Source organism: Lissotriton vulgaris, chromosome 3_1 (genome assembly GCF_964263255.1).
Source record: "Lissotriton vulgaris chromosome 3_1, aLisVul1.2, whole genome shotgun sequence".
In the NCBI taxonomy this organism is placed as follows: domain Eukaryota; kingdom Metazoa; phylum Chordata; class Amphibia; order Caudata; family Salamandridae; genus Lissotriton; species Lissotriton vulgaris.
The window spans coordinates 258,330,905-258,346,812 of record NC_141689.1 but is presented as its reverse complement, the minus strand read 5'-3'; positions in this window follow the sequence as shown (position 1 = coordinate 258,346,812).

Genomic DNA, 15,908 nt, shown 5'->3' with positions numbered 1-15,908 from the left:
CCCCTCGGTGAAGAAGCCTTCAAAATCACATCAGAACATTCGGCTCTTTTACCTCTATATTGAGTACAATAAAGCAAAAGAGGAAGTCCAATCTGACAATCGTATGGCTAAAGGGATCACCACAAAGCTTCAAGGGGGCGTAAGGAAGCTTAACAAGATCTGTACAGATATCGGTGTACGGGTTACAATGGTTGAAGGACGCACAGAGAATTTAGAGACCATAAAAGATCAAGGTGCCTCCCATGCAGCATGCCTAACAGACCTAATGGCAAAGATGGAGGAACAAGAAAATAGAAACTGATGGAGCAATCTTTGACTTCTGGGGATCCCCGAAGGACTGAAAGGAGACAACCCAATACGGTATATTGTCAGACTTCTTTGAGACGCTTTCCCTGAGCAGGCCAACTGGAACTGGGACCATGAGGTTCAAAGGGCACATCGCTTCCCCTTCAATCTAAAGCAGAGGAGAGATGGCAGTAGCTTTGGCAACGAGAAACCCAGCATCTTTTTAGTCTTCTTTGGAAACTTTCTCCTTAGACAGATGGTTTATGATCAGGCTAGACCAAATTCCCAGAAAGAAGGTGATGGAATAAAGTTTTTCGTCAAGCCCAATTTCTGCCACTCAACTGTGGCGTGGAGGTGGTGACTCCGACAATTGATATCTCCTTTTCAACCACAAGGTGCCCAGGTGTACCTAATGAATCCAGCTAGACTGAAAGTTATATTTGATGGATCCACTCCGGTCTTCTTGTCTGCAATTAAAGCTGGAGAACATCAGAAGGACATCAATGGGAAAATAGGGCCGAACTAAGCTGGGTCTATTATCTAGGCCACATAGTGGTTGTAGTTCCATGAATTGCTATTTTCTTTTTCTTATATTTCCTATATTTCTTTTTTTTCTCTCTTCACATTCACTTACTAATTCATGTTTAAGGTCAAGGTTGCAAGGCATTCTGCTACACCCCTGCCCCTTTTCCAGAAAAAAAAGGGTACCTCCTCTATGATTGTTAGTCATTTTGTGCAAGGCATTCTACACATTGTACGTAGGCTGGCTAGCCCTTTAGAATCATGCCGACTGGCAGTAAGGATTTCCCTGGCCTGGTGTTTGGAATTCACATATGCTCACCATCATTCAGGTCTTTCTTGATTGTTCTAAGTATGGGGGGGGGGGGGGGGGTAAGTGAGGGAAGGGGGGAGAAAAGGAGTGCAGTGGGAGGAAATTGGGTGTGTTTTTTACTCTACGGGTTTTGTGCAATCTGGAATGGGGCATGGGAGACTTAGTACAGTTAACAGAGAGGAAGAAGGGAGCAAGGAGAAAAGTGAGACAGGAAGGGGGGAAGTAAGAAAACAAAAAAAAGAGAGTACAAGAAAAAGGGGGACAAAATGGGGGAAATTAAGACAAAAAAACTGTGTGGTTTGTGGAAAAGGAAAGTTCACTTCTTTGTCGATTGCAAAACTATGATCTTTTCTATGTTTTGGTCTGCTGTCGAAATCTATGTTGGGCTATTTAAAGGTTTTCTAATTGTCTTTAGAGCTATCATTTTAATACTTTGAATGGTTTTTAGGCAAGGTCAATCAACCCAGAGTCTAAAATGAGTACGATGAATAATCTCAGAATTGTATCTGTAAACATCTGTGCCCTAAATGATGCCACAAAGAGGCAAAAAGTAGCAGAGGGGTTACGCTCACAGGGAGCCGACATCATTTGTCTCCAGGAGATGCACATTGAAGGAGCACAGAAACACCTACTGAACTCACTGGGGTACAAAGTCAACCGGGGAACCTCTCATGGTGCACGGGTTAAAGGAGTTGGGATTACGGCACAGAAAAAACTTCCTATAAAAATTAATAGAGTAAAATCTGGTTCCCTTGGGAGATGGGTGATTGCAGGATGCTCTTTATCCCCTAATCTTGTCTTTACTATATGCTCCATTTACAGGAACAATTTAGGTGATCCGGGGATAATTAATTGGGTGAATGGAGAACTAGCACATTGGCCTATTCCAATAATTCTCTGCGGCTATCTAAACATCAACTTGTCTAGCAAATGGAAAATGAGTGACCAGTGGAACTATAGAGGCAGGAAACCAAAGGTATATTAGGCTATACAAAACTTCATGTAAACTCATGGTTTACATGATGTATGGGCTGAATTAAAACCCAAACAAGAGGGATTATTTTTTTCAGCTCCCCATCTCTCTCTGGTAAGACTTTATGGTTTCTTCCTCTTTGGTACTGATTGCTCTATTGACATTGCACCACGATTTATGTCAGATCATAATCCACTCATTTTAAATATCGGGGCTGGGTTATAGAGGAGTAGGTTCGATTTGCACACATGCATGGTTGGATTCAAGAGTTTTTGAATATAAATATTGGGTCAGCCTCTACCATGGTCATGCGGGACACCTTAAAGGCAAGCATTCGTGCTGAGACTCTGCAAGATAAAATGAAAAAAGCAAAAGAGAAACTAACACAGGCAGTTCAGCTAGGGGCAGAAATTGAAGCCGCACAGATTGAGATAGTTGCTTCTAAAACTGAGATTGGGACGATATTCATGGAGAGAGTTGCCGCAAAGTGGGCCTTGGCCCAGGAGAAAATGTATGAGTGCAGCAAACTTATTGGTCATCAATTAGGCATCTCAACTACAACAGGCTGCGACCAATGTAATATCCTCAATTTAATCTAATATAGGAGAGATTACCAATGACCCGGAGAAGATACAGGGGGCTTTCCAAGAATTTTATAAAAATCTTTACACAGAGGAGAATACTTGGCCCTCCGACCTTAGAGGAAGATAAATTTCTGAATATTTTGAGATAATATCACTGTCCCAATTCAGCACAGAGAGTCATGACCAATTGGGAAATCCTCCGACTTGGGAAGAAATCTCTATAGTACTTGCAAGCCTGCCAGACGCAAAGCCGCTAGTATGGATTGCATTCCAGTTGAGTTCTATAACATTTTCTCCCTCCAAATCAATTTTTTTTTCACAGAAGTGGTAATATCCATTTTTAATGAGGCTTTTCCAACCCCCTCTTGGTCTACAGCAAAAATCTTAATATTTCCCACAAAATATTAGTCACCACTAGAAAAGTCTTCTTATAGGCCAATAACTCTTATAAACACTGACTCCACAATATTTTCTACGATTATCGCATCTAGACTATCTACCAGCATTGAGTTTCTTGTTCCCAAATGGCAGCATGGGTTCATCCCCAAAAAGGGCACCACAGAACACATCCGTTTGGACTATCACTCTATTTGACGCCACCAAGGTAACGGGAGACCCGATCTCATTAATCTTACTTGATGCTGAAAAAGCTTTTGATCGGGTCTCCTGGCAATTTTTACGGGGCGTCATGAAGCGGATGTGTTTTGGACCTAGAATAATTCAAGCTCTTCAAGCCTTATATCAAAATCCTACAGACAGAATCTCAATCAATAGGAAAATGACAGAGCAAATAGAGATCTCACATGGGACGAGACAGGTGTGCCCTTGTTCCCCACTGCTCTTTGCCATATATATTGATCCCCTTATTAAAAGAATCGAAGACAATCCAGAAGTTCAGGCGATGAGTAGGCATGGTACGGACACTAAGATCATGGCCTATGCCGACGATCTAGCAGTGGTGACCCCACCACCTGAATCAGCCATCAGGACCTTGGAACAGGAGGCTCAAGAGTTTGGTAAGCTGCCTGGATATGCGCTCAATAAAACAAAAACACAGATTATTTTAAATGTAGGAATAAACTGGGCAGATAGCAGAGTAGTCCATGAAGCTAAATATTTAGGAGTCAATTGCTGATATAGATTCAATAGTAAGGGAAAATTTGACTTCGCTAGTGGTTGATACCAAGATAGCACTTAATAGAATCAACAACCTGCACTTGACCATAGTGGGGCATTGTAATGTTTTTCCCAAACTACTTTACTTTTTTAGGGCAATTTCTTTAGAATTTAACAAAAGTATGCTCCAAAAGTTCGAACACATTTTTGCCCATTTCATCTGGGCTTACTCTCAGCCGAGGAGGGCTTTTAAACTGCTCTCTCTTCCTAGAGATAGAGGAGGGTGGGCGCTCCCCAACTTAATTAAGATTGTACTACTGGGCCGCGGTATTACAATATTGCACTGAATTATTGCATGAACATCCTGATATGAGTCCCTCGGGACTTCCATCTCCCTATATATCACTACTCAGGGAGGCAGCGTGAGGCTGTCTTTGGAGGCAACTAGAATTCGGTTACTACAAGCGGGTCAAATTTAAGACTCTGACGAACGCGTACAGGGTCTTTGCAAACATAAGCAGACTCTTCGGACTGGGCAGACTAAACTACTATAAACCTATTAATAACAATACTAACTTACCAATAATTTTCGGGAAGACGTAGCTTCAAAAATGGAATAAAACAGGTAGGTTAAAAGCTGGGGGATTTAGTGACTTCTGAAGGAGTTCGGCCATTTAATGACCTTAGAAATCATTATAACCTGCATGATAATCAGACGTTTTTATACCACCCCATAAAATACTTCTTGATCCGAAAGTCGGGAGGGTTGGCATGTTTTGCAAAGCTTGATCTCATCGAGAAATTGCAGGGTTTAAATCCACCACGGATTGGGTACATTTACTCAATATTAAATAACCAAATGCCCGGTGACCTGGGAAAGGTATGTGAAAAATGGCAGCAGAAACTGAATGTCCCCCGTAACACCTTTTGTCTCGCACTGAGCTCTGCTCAGAGCAATCTGTTGTCAGCCAAACTACAGGCTCAATTCTATAAAACAGGATTCTTCGTGGGAGGAAGGGGCGCAACACCAAGACGTACTGATAATGGCTAATACAACCTTAATGGTAATTAAGAAGTTCTCCCTTGCCTAGGGACTGCCTTTTTGACCGATGAACGATTTTAACTATGCTGAAACTAGAATTGATATGTTTTTATTTGTCAGGAAACTTAAATTGATGAAGATACAGAAATTGTCAACTCAGGGAATTGTTGACACTGATGAATATGTAAAACATAATCAAATTACCATAGGAAACGTTGATTATTTGCTATCATTAGAAGAGTTAAGTGAGGATTTATTTTGTGACTCAGAGAGTAGGATTGATGCAAGGGAAGCCCATCTTAGCATGTGTGCTCCCAGCTGAAGTGGTTCCCAACCTAACTCACAATTTTCCACCAATACAACACATCATAACCATAATGTCTTTTATGAGATACTAATCAAGGATTTAACCTAACTATGATATGAAAGAACAGGCACAGTCAGTGATAGTCTGTCTCAAGAACAAAGAGAAGCTATTATTTCACTTAAAAAATGACGCATCAATAGTCATTATGCCTTTATACAAAGGTGGCGATATTGTAGTGATGGATGGATGTATCTGTGTACCAGAGGACGGTATACAAACAACTACAACAAACAGGAGTTTTATTTTTATTTTTATTGTTTTCATCATGACATACAATATTAAGACCACTAGGAGCCCGTCCCGACCTTGTCCGGGAGCATTTAGGCTTCAGGGCCCCCGCCCGCCCCGACATTTTCCGTGGGTCCCCCGGAGTAGCAGCCCGTCCCGACCTTCTCTTCAGGGCCCCCGCCCGCCCCGACATTGTCCGTGGGTCCCCCGGAGCCTTACCTCATCCGCCGCACCTCCCTGCGCTCCTGAGTTCACTGGTCTGCCGCTCCTCCACGCTCCTCCCCACCTGTCCGCCACTTCTCACCCAGCCTGTCCACCGCTCCTCCCAGACTGTCCACCGCTCCTCCCCGCCTGTCCGCCGCTCCTCCCCGCGCTCATGTCCGCTGCTCCTCCTCGCGCTCCGGGAGCAATTAGGCTTCAGGGCCCCCGCCCGCCCCTGCCCCCACCCGCCCCGACATTGTCCGTGGGTCCCCCGGAGAAGCAGCTCACCCCGACCTTGGCTTCAGGGCCCCCGCCCGCCCTGATATTGTCCGTGGGTCCCCCGGAGCCTTACCTCATCCGCCGCACCTCCCCGTGCTCCTGAGTTCACCGGTCCGCCGCTCCTCCCCTCCTGTTTGCTGCTTCTCACCACTCCTCCCAGCCTGTCCACCGCTCCTCCCGCCTGTCCGCCACTCCTCCCCGCGCTCATGTCCGCCGTTCCTCCTTGCGCTCCTGGACGCCGCTCCTTCCCGTGCTCCTGATGTCAGCACGCACGTCGCGGCCGGCGCTACTTCCATGGGACTACTTTTTTTTTCTCGTAAATTTTTTAAATACCATATTTTTTTAATTTATATAGCCTATGTCCATCTGCACACCCTGACAATTACAACGATGTATCAGTTGTGTGGATTGGCGCTGTGGTTCCCGAGTTTACCCGCCTCAAAGGTTCAAAGTTCTTCCTTTATAATAGTAGTATAGATTGGCAATGGAAAACACTGTCATAATCACAACAATTTGTCATAATATAGTATTACGGTAAGGAGAAGATTGTTTGACAACAGTAAATATCAAACTACAGATCACAACAAACAGGTAAATCCTCCATGGCTATCAACGTCTGAGAATGTTCGGATCCACTAGCATTCCTACCTGAATGAAGGTAAAATAAAAAAACAGGCCACATCATTTTTACCTCACCCCTCTCCTCCTGTAAGAAAGGGTCAAAACCGAGGAAGTACATCCAAAGCTCCAGTCATTCACCCACAAGGGATGGGAAAAGACTGATAGACTAGCACCATGTAGTGCCCTGAGGTAGTTGCAAATTGCCCCCCCCCCTTAGGCCTCTAAGACTTCTTGGAATGATTTCAGCTCGTCTGGCATTCCATTCCACAAAGAAGCTATAGGACCCCTACGCAGTCCCCGGACCTCCTCTCTCCTCAACGCCGCCTCTTCAGCCCTACCCCACTTGAGAGTCGCCGTACACCAGTGTTGAAGAGTCGGGAGAAAGCTTGCCTTCAAAATTCATTACTATGAAACTATGGACAACGAGTAGGCCTAAGTCCAGGAATCGATTCATTGTATGATGGGTTTTTCTGCTTAAATGATCCCAACATCACCCCCTTTAAGGTAAGAAACCCATCTCTGCCTGTCACTTCTGATAGAGCTATTGAGACCTCCTGCCAGACAGTCATGGCTGCTGGGGCAGCTCCAGAACATGTGGGTCATATTAGCCTCCGTTGCGCGGCACCTATGGCACATTTTATGCAGACTGCCGGCAGTGAGGTAGGCCCCGTGAAGTATATTGTGTTGAATGTCACCCTATATCTCCCTGCCAGCAATTATGCGTAGCATGCAGTGGGTCTAGTGTCATGTGTGCTAGCGCTCTTGTGAACCATGTAAATAGTCTACGGTCATTGTTCATAATGTGAAATGTATTACGTTACAACGCAAACATTTGCAATGCAAGCTTTTACAACGCAGTTTTTACATCGCAATATCCTTTACAAATCATTCTTTTACATAGCATGTCATTACATCGCATTTTCAGAAACTACCTTTACAAAGCATTTCATTACATCACATTATACCTTTACAATGCATACCATAACAATGCATACCATTACATTGCATTTAAGGTAAGTGTTGGATAGTGTAGGGGTAAAAATTACTATTATAACTCTAGTGAATGCAACAGTAGGGTAAGTGTTGGATAGTGTAAGGGTACTATGCGTTTTAATGGTATGCGTTGTAATGACTTTTGATGTAATGCCTGCGTGGTAGTGACATGCATTGTAGTGACATGTATTGAAGTGATATGCAATATAATGGCTGCGTTGTAATGACATGCTATGTAAAGGATGTTGCATTGTAATTACTGCTATATAAAGGTAGTGCAATGTAATGACTACGTTGTAAAAGTTGTTTCACCATAATGTGTATTGTGTGTAATAGTGGATGTTGCTCCAGTTCTGAGTCAGTAATATTCCGTAACCACCCCAATGTGCTTAGTAGACTTCCATGAGCAAGGAAATGCCCTGGTGATAAACCACAGGCCACCATTTAAGTTAACGAGATACAACAGTGAACCATGAGGGGGTGGGTGCTCCAAAATATTACCCAGAGACACTATGGCTCTTGTTAGGTTCCTGGCAATGAGAGCCTGCCTATCATGGCATATCCAGATCCCCAAATAGCAAAATGTACGGGTCTCCCATTTTAAAGCATGATCACTCACCCTTAATTGTTGTGGAGGACTGTCTACATGGAGTGGGAAGATGAACAATATTGTCCAGTTGGCCCTCAGCCCTGAAGCTTATTGGAACTCCACAAGGGTCTCTGCAATCCCCGCAATCCCATCCGGTATATCTCGGACATAAATGAGCAGATCATTCACATGTAGTGATATTATATACATTTCCCTGGTCAATGGTATGTCCCAATCTCAACCATCGGGACTTTGTCAGGTTTGGGCAAGGATACTAGTAATAACACTCTAAGCAAATGTGAGAGGAGTTCGCCTGTGAGCTTTGTTTGATACATTTCCAACAATTTGGGGGCTAAGAGCGATTCATAAGCCTTATAAAATTCAACTAGCAACCCATTAAGCCCAATTGTCTTTTGGCTGCACCTCAAATAGCCCCACGTATTTCCTACAGTGTGAGATGGGTATTGATTTCTTCTCTGTCAAGGCGGTTCAAAGTGGGTCATCCTACATCTTGGAGAAACTTGTTACCACACACTGTCCGGTCTGTGGGGTGGTTGATATAACACTCTGTAATGTGCTGTGAAAGCCGTGTGCATTTCGTCTTGGGTGGTGAGTGTTGGCAACATGATAGGCGTAGCAGGTATCACACTGTGCAATAGCCACGCCAATAGGTGGCCCCACTGGCACCCTCAGAATGCATTTTGAACTGCCTAGCCCTGTAGTCCAGACAATGCAGCTGCTCTATTAATTGTGCTTGTCGTCTAAGGCCCTCAGTCAGTGTTCATTGCTGTGCCGGTCAGTGTGGGCTGCCACCTCTAGGGGTCCCATAGTGTCTCTGTGTGTAGTTGGGCTTTATGTAATGCAGCAAGTATCTCACACTACTGCCCTGATGCTATGGCCCCTACTTACCACCATGAGCACATTCAATTAGTCTGGAAGCAGCCGTACCTGAATTGTCCTCAAAATAGTATTCTCTAAAGACTTGGAGCCTTATTTACAAGAAAGTGCAGCAGCGTGGCTTGCAAGCCCTTTGGCTGCGCCAAGCTGCAGCAGTTTCAAAGCACAGGGATGCGTCATATTTACAACAATATAACACATCCAGGAGGGGTACCTTCCTGCACAAAAACAATAACAAAAAAAATAAAGAGTTGTTTTCTTCTTCCTATGTGTGATGCAGAATGCAGCACCCCTAGAAAGAGAGCAAAACGTGGAAAAATGTAAACATTTCTCCTCGTCCCACCTCGCTACGCCAACTGGGGGGTGGCATAGCAATCTGATGCATTTCCAGGCTTACGAATTCTAATACATGAGTTTTTGTGCAGAAACACCCACAGCAACACCCATGTCATGCCCCTTTCAATCAAAGTGTTACGTGAGAAGAGGCCATATTTACAAGGACAGGAAAAGCCATGCATGTCCTTGTAAATAAGGGGCAGGAGGTTGCGCCAATGGTGCGTCACAAAAATAGATGCACCGGTGGTGCAAGGGGCTTTGTAAATAAGCCCCTTGGTCTTCCAGCATTGTTGGTTGTAGTCGAATGTAGAGGCTGGGGGTCTGGACATTTCCCATGTATTTGCAGTAGGTTATGATCTGAGAATGTTTTAGACAGATATTCAGTATCTAGGACTTGTTCCTTCAGAGTAGAGTGACATAAGATGTGGTCCAGCCACACATTAGCACATGTGTGGCGGAGTAATAGAAGTATTCCCTGACCCCGGGGTTCAGGGCTCACCAGCGGTCATGTAGTGATCAATAAGTGAGCCACTGTGTTAGGCAAGCGGCACCTACCATTGCCGGCAAAGATGGTAATGGGGGGTAGGTGCAGTCCACCTGTGGGTCAAGGACACATTTTAAACCCCCGGAGTACCCAGGATAAATGGAACCACTGTGTGAGTACGAGGGAATGAACATACTAAGAGCTCTGATTGGCCCATATTCAGTGCATATATGCTCACCACCAACAGGGTCCTACCATCTAGTTGACTTTCCACCAATATGTAGCACCCCACCGAGTCCACCTCAGTAGCCAAGTGTCGGAACAGTACCCCAGAAGGACCCAAAGGAGTGCCCCCCTTGTGAAACCAGAATGAATGGTGCTATAACACCACATATTCTGGCTTCCAGTTCTTTTGCAAGCAATTACCCTCCTCTTTACCAATCTTGGTCTCCTAGAACAGCTCGATCTGCACCCCACGTCTTTGTATGTTTTGTTGCATTGCATGACACGTATGCGGTGTTTCCCATTCCACTTACATTGCATGTTAGTACACCTACTATTTTCATTCTAAATCATGGAAGAGGGACAATAGTGGCCGTAAAGGAGGATCAAGACCTAATCACTTCCAAGGGAACCGTGGAACCACCGTATACCTCATCTGCTTGTGCCATGTCTCATGGTGTAACACCATGGTAGACCAAGCAACTACTCTTCATGTAGTCTGTGTGATAAGCACTAAAAGAAATCCCCTTTACTTCTAACCCAAGGCAGACCTCCAACATGGGACCACCCAAACAGTGAACTACAAGACGTGTATTTGAGGATACTCTAATTCCCTTTAACATTTATCAACTAATGGACCATGTTGAGGTTGTTCTGTCCTATTGTGGTGGCCGTGAATGAGCCAATCCGCACTCTCTGAGAACTAAAGTAAAGTAAGTGAAAAACTAGGGAAGGCATTTAAAACACATACCTTTGCTATAATAAGTAAAGGTTGAGGGAAAGAGATAATGAGGCCACAGCTAGAGCCCTTTGCAAGTGTTGGGCCAGGTGAGGCCATTTTCTGCCCAGGCCATGCCCTGAATCTTCGGAAGTGCCTATAGGAGTGTGGCCTCCAGGTGTGGGCCAGTCAAAATGTGGGATTGTGGACACTCGCCCACAGCTTTGAGAGTTCAGCAGTTCTCTCAGACGGGTCGTGCCAGACAGTGTTCATGGCATTATATCAGTGCATCTGCCATCTGCAGGGTAACATCAGGAGTCCATGCTGCCGGCCGAAACATGGGTGTCCACCGTGGACCCGAGGACCAGGTGGTGAGGAGCGTCTCTCATCTAACCAGGTGGTAGCCTTGGACAGTACCTGAGTTTGGTCCTCCTTCACCTGGCCGGTGTGGAGATGCCACTCAGCTGAGCAGCCCCATGCCCCCTGCCCCTCCACCCATTTCCTCGCCGAGACCATCTCCATGCAATGTCCCCACTGGTGAAGTTGGGGTGTCTGCATCATAATAGCGTTGGTCCACCCAGTCTCAGGCTTCTCTGGGTTCCATAAAGAGGTAGCTGTTGCCGCCGGCCATTAACTTTAAGCCTTGCTGATAAGAGCATGGAATACCGCAGGCCAACATGTTTGAGCTCCTGCTTCACTTCCATGGAGGAGGCCTTGCGACGTTGCATTGCCACTGTGTTATCAGAAAACAAATATATTCCGCCATGTACATACATGACCGTGCCTGCTGAGTAAATTCGCTTGGAGGATGACTTCCTTATACCAGTAGTTCAGTACTCTGACCACCACTGGCATGGGGTGAGCTCCCATTGGTGGTTTACAGGCTGGAACTCGGTGGCCTCGCTCAATAAGAAAGTGCAGCAATAGTGTGAAAGGTGCCACTATCTTTAGCAGCAAATCCTCGAAGAAATGTACTGGGTCTGACCCTTCCACTCCTTCCTGGAAGCCCACGATGCCTATGTTGTTGCAGAGGGATTGCCCTTTGGAGTCTTCCGCCTTTCCCTCTAGCTCCTGGATCTTATCGGTGAGAGATTGGATTTTGTGGTTTAAATCCTTTATACCAGGCTGTAGTTCTACCATTTATAGTGAACAAGGGAGACCCACTAGGTAACCAAGGACCAGGGGTATTGGTTTATAAGGCAACAAAGGTCCTTGACAATTTCATATAGAGAGTTGAAATAATTATAGGCCAAAATCTGCGCTATAATGATAAGATGTCCTGCCGGACCCTTTTAATGATCAAATACAAAAAAATAAAACAAGATTTACAAGCACACAATTTTACTATGGGACACAATCCTGCATCAATACAAAAAACCATAGAACATGACAAACAATTTAACATATATCTCAGGCAAAGTTAGAAAATAGTGAGACGCTAGTGCAATAAGGAAATCACTTTAGCTGTACTCATGTAGTAGAGCACAATTGGGTCACACAATGGAGAGCTAGTGCATGACTACATCAACTGTCGACGGCGTTTCGATCCCTTTAAAAATGAAGGATCATCATCAGGACTGACAATGTTTTGCCTGAATTATAAGCCTGAAAGATAACAGGGAGACAGGGAACACAAGGGACATTGTTTAAAAGCTTGCCCTCAGACAATGATTCTTACTGGATTTCCAGACCAGGCTTTAAGTGAGTACCTGCCATACGTGAGTGTACTATGACAGAAGCTCTAATAACACTCGAGGCATGCATAGGTGAATTTCATAAGTGGTTGGGGGTGAGAAACAGTATTGTGGCTAGTGAGGATGACCAAGTGGATGACCTGTAACGGAGGGCCATAGGTACCTGGACAGTTAGGGTGAGTCCAGGGCGTCTGTTATCAAGTGGCGAGCTTCCCAGCACTCGAGGAAGTTCTGTGGAAATTAAGGAACTAGGTAAGAACTGGGTGATCCTAGTGGATTGGTGAGCCAAGGGCCAAGGGTTAGAGTGGGCGTACATACCTATGTCTAATTAAAGACACAATGGATTGGTTCCTTTGAGGTTGCCAATCGGTAGCAACGGGTAGTTGTGGCTGGGGTCGTAGAAGGACCAATTCCGGGTGGGATCGATGAGAAGATCGTGGATGGCCAAAGAGCGAAAAGGATCGACCTTATGGTCGTTCCTAGAAGGGGGGATTAACGCTCTATTATTAAAAATGTAGGACTTCGTATTAGTCCACAAGGGTGAGGGATCGAGGGAAAGGACATACCTGTGATTATACAATGAGGTTCCAATTAATTACACCAGGAACCGCTTCCAAGACTGGTGTCTGAACCTGGGGGAACAAATCAATGGAAATGCTGTAGCACTTGCATCGGTAGCGATCTGATAGAAATTACCGAAGCTAGTGGAATAACTCACCTAATAGTTCAGATCACGGGTCTAAGCTTCCATTGGTCATCTCTAATCAGCCCCACATTGATAGCGACTATGTCAGTACTGCCACAGAGCTCCTGTTTTAAGTCTACAATTGCTTCCAGAATTTTGTCTAACGTTGTGTCTATGTGGGACTGCGGTGGGGCTATTTGGCCCATCGCCAGAGGTTGGGAGCCCATTCCACTGTGTCTCCACATGTTCTCCTTGGTCTGTCTCCCTTACCAACACAGCAGAAGAAATTATCACTCTAACAATGGGGGCCCTGAGTCCAGGGATCTCCACTAAAGACCCGTCAGACCCCTGTGCCCAATAGATTGTTAAGCAATGGGGTGGCACACGCAGTATAAGCAGGGATTCTGGTATCTATGTGACTTTTGCTCTCTATGTGACTACCCTCCTCACTCCCTCTCACTCCACTCCATTGGAAGCAAACTCAGTTCCTCCACGGATAATTGTAAAGGACGTCTTCAGGCACTAGCAGGGTGCTGCAGGCACCATCTTTTAGTGGAGACAGGCCTCAACCACTCTGCAACCCATCTCTCACCTCTCTCTATGGTATGGTACCTCAATGAGGGGTACACAAGCAGTCCGCCTTTACCGGCTAGCAATGGTGCAATATATCCCTGGGGGCTTGGGCCAGCTGCACAGAACAGTACCTCCCTCTGCACCCTAGCAGTACCCTGCACACAGCCAGTTGTTGCAACCAACCAGGAATTCAACTCAGGGGCAATTGCCCGGAGGGGAGGGTCAGGAAAACAACTAGTTCTCTGACAGCCAATCAATCAGGCAGGCGTTTGTAAAGTGCACTACTCACCCGTTAGGGTCTCAAGGCACTAGGAGTGGGTGTGTGTGGCTCAGTTGGGGTCATCTGAAGAGCCATGTCTTGAGGTCTTTCCTAAAATGGAGCTGTGTAGGGCTTTGCCGGAGGTGGAGTCCTTGGCTGTGAGGTAGGAAAAGGACTTTCCACCCACTCAGTTTCCATAAAAGTGTGGGACGGTGTCCAGGGGGAGGTCGGCTGAACGGAGGTTTCTCTTGGGGGCGTGGAAGGAGAGACCGTTGTTGAGGTCCGGTGTTGTGGAGGGCCTTGAATGCAAGTGTGAGCAGCTTGAGTGTTGTTCTTCTTTCTACGGGGAGCCAGGGGAGATCACGGAGGTGTTGGGTGATGTGGTTGTGCCGGGGGTTGTTGAGGATTAGCCTGCCTGCGATGTTTTGGGCTGTCTGGATCTTGCAGTGGAGTTTTTTGATGATTCCATATTGTTCCATATACAGAATGGCCATTTCCGGCGCGAAGGGACATCCCATCGTGATGCACAAATACATTTCACAATATTTCCCTCATTGACCAACAGTATTTTATATATACCAGTGACCACAAAAATTATTTGTATATCAAAATTTTTTATATATTATTTTTTGTGTTTTATAACATAATTTATTGTAATTAGGAAGTAACTTTTTGCACTTTAAGAGTTCATTTTTTATACAATACATTATATCATTGGTAAATTTCTTTTTTAACCATGATGATTCTATAACAAGATCCTAAAAAATAAATACATATACAATAACATTACTTAACGTCCTCCTGATTGCATGCCAATACAGCCACTCCAATCTTACAAAAACATTCACTCCCATACAACTCTCAATATACAATATCTGAATATGATAGAGGATAATGGTCAGGGAAAAATCAACTTTTCTCCTGTCAACATTACGGGTCTCAAAAAAAAGGAAATTTAGAGACTCGACGCTGGGTCGACGTGCGTTTTGGTGGAATGCGTATGTTAGACACCACCTTCCTCAGGACCACTGCAGATAATTAGGGGACCTCTAATTCACAAGTCCAATCCAGATAGCAGAACAAAATATAAGTTGCGCTGAGTGTCTGTAAGATATTCACAAGAGCGTCAATTCAATAACCCAAAATTGAGTAGGCAAAGATATAGAGCTGGATTACTAGTTCGATTCGCTTCTCCAATAAATATGGGTGACAGAGGGAAAAAGGCTCATTGTATCAATCATTTGTATAATATCTCCTTTCCTCCTTGTATCTACTTTGGTAAGGTTCGTAAAAAATTACGATAGACAGAGGCTACCGTGTGTATCTTCTTAACGGCCGCATCGTCCACTATCCCTGCTGTGAAGAATTTCTGTTGTTCCAGCTTCTACAGTGATGACATGACCATTTGTTTAAATGCGGGGACTTCTTTTGGGATTAAGTTTGATGGAGGGATGAACCTTGATTTGTTATTCAGCCCTGTAGTCTCTTGTGAGGAGGACAACTCCCTAGTTGCAAAAAATGATTTTAGTCTTATCTTCCGAAAGAATTCCAATGTCTCCATTTTTAGTTTGGCAAAATCTGTATTTGTATTGGGAACAGATGCGAGGCCCAGTTAAAGTACTGCAGTTTCAAGATTTTGTTTGATGAATTGATTACCGGGTCTAAGTTTTGTAAAACTGGCATCTGGTGCGCATTGCCCATAGTATTGGCTTGAATCTGACATTCTTTTTTTGCTGGCCTTTCTCTAAAAAAGAGTTGCCTCTTTGTTGGTTTCTGTTGGATGGACCTTCGCCAGCGTCCGAATCACAAGTCGAGTCTGATGACGACTCTGAAAAAGTCAGAAATGTGTTCCTTGATCTGCCCGAGTACTCTGATGGGTTGTTTCCAGACTGAATGATTTGATATCTTTTGATAGTTTGGAAGTTTTAAA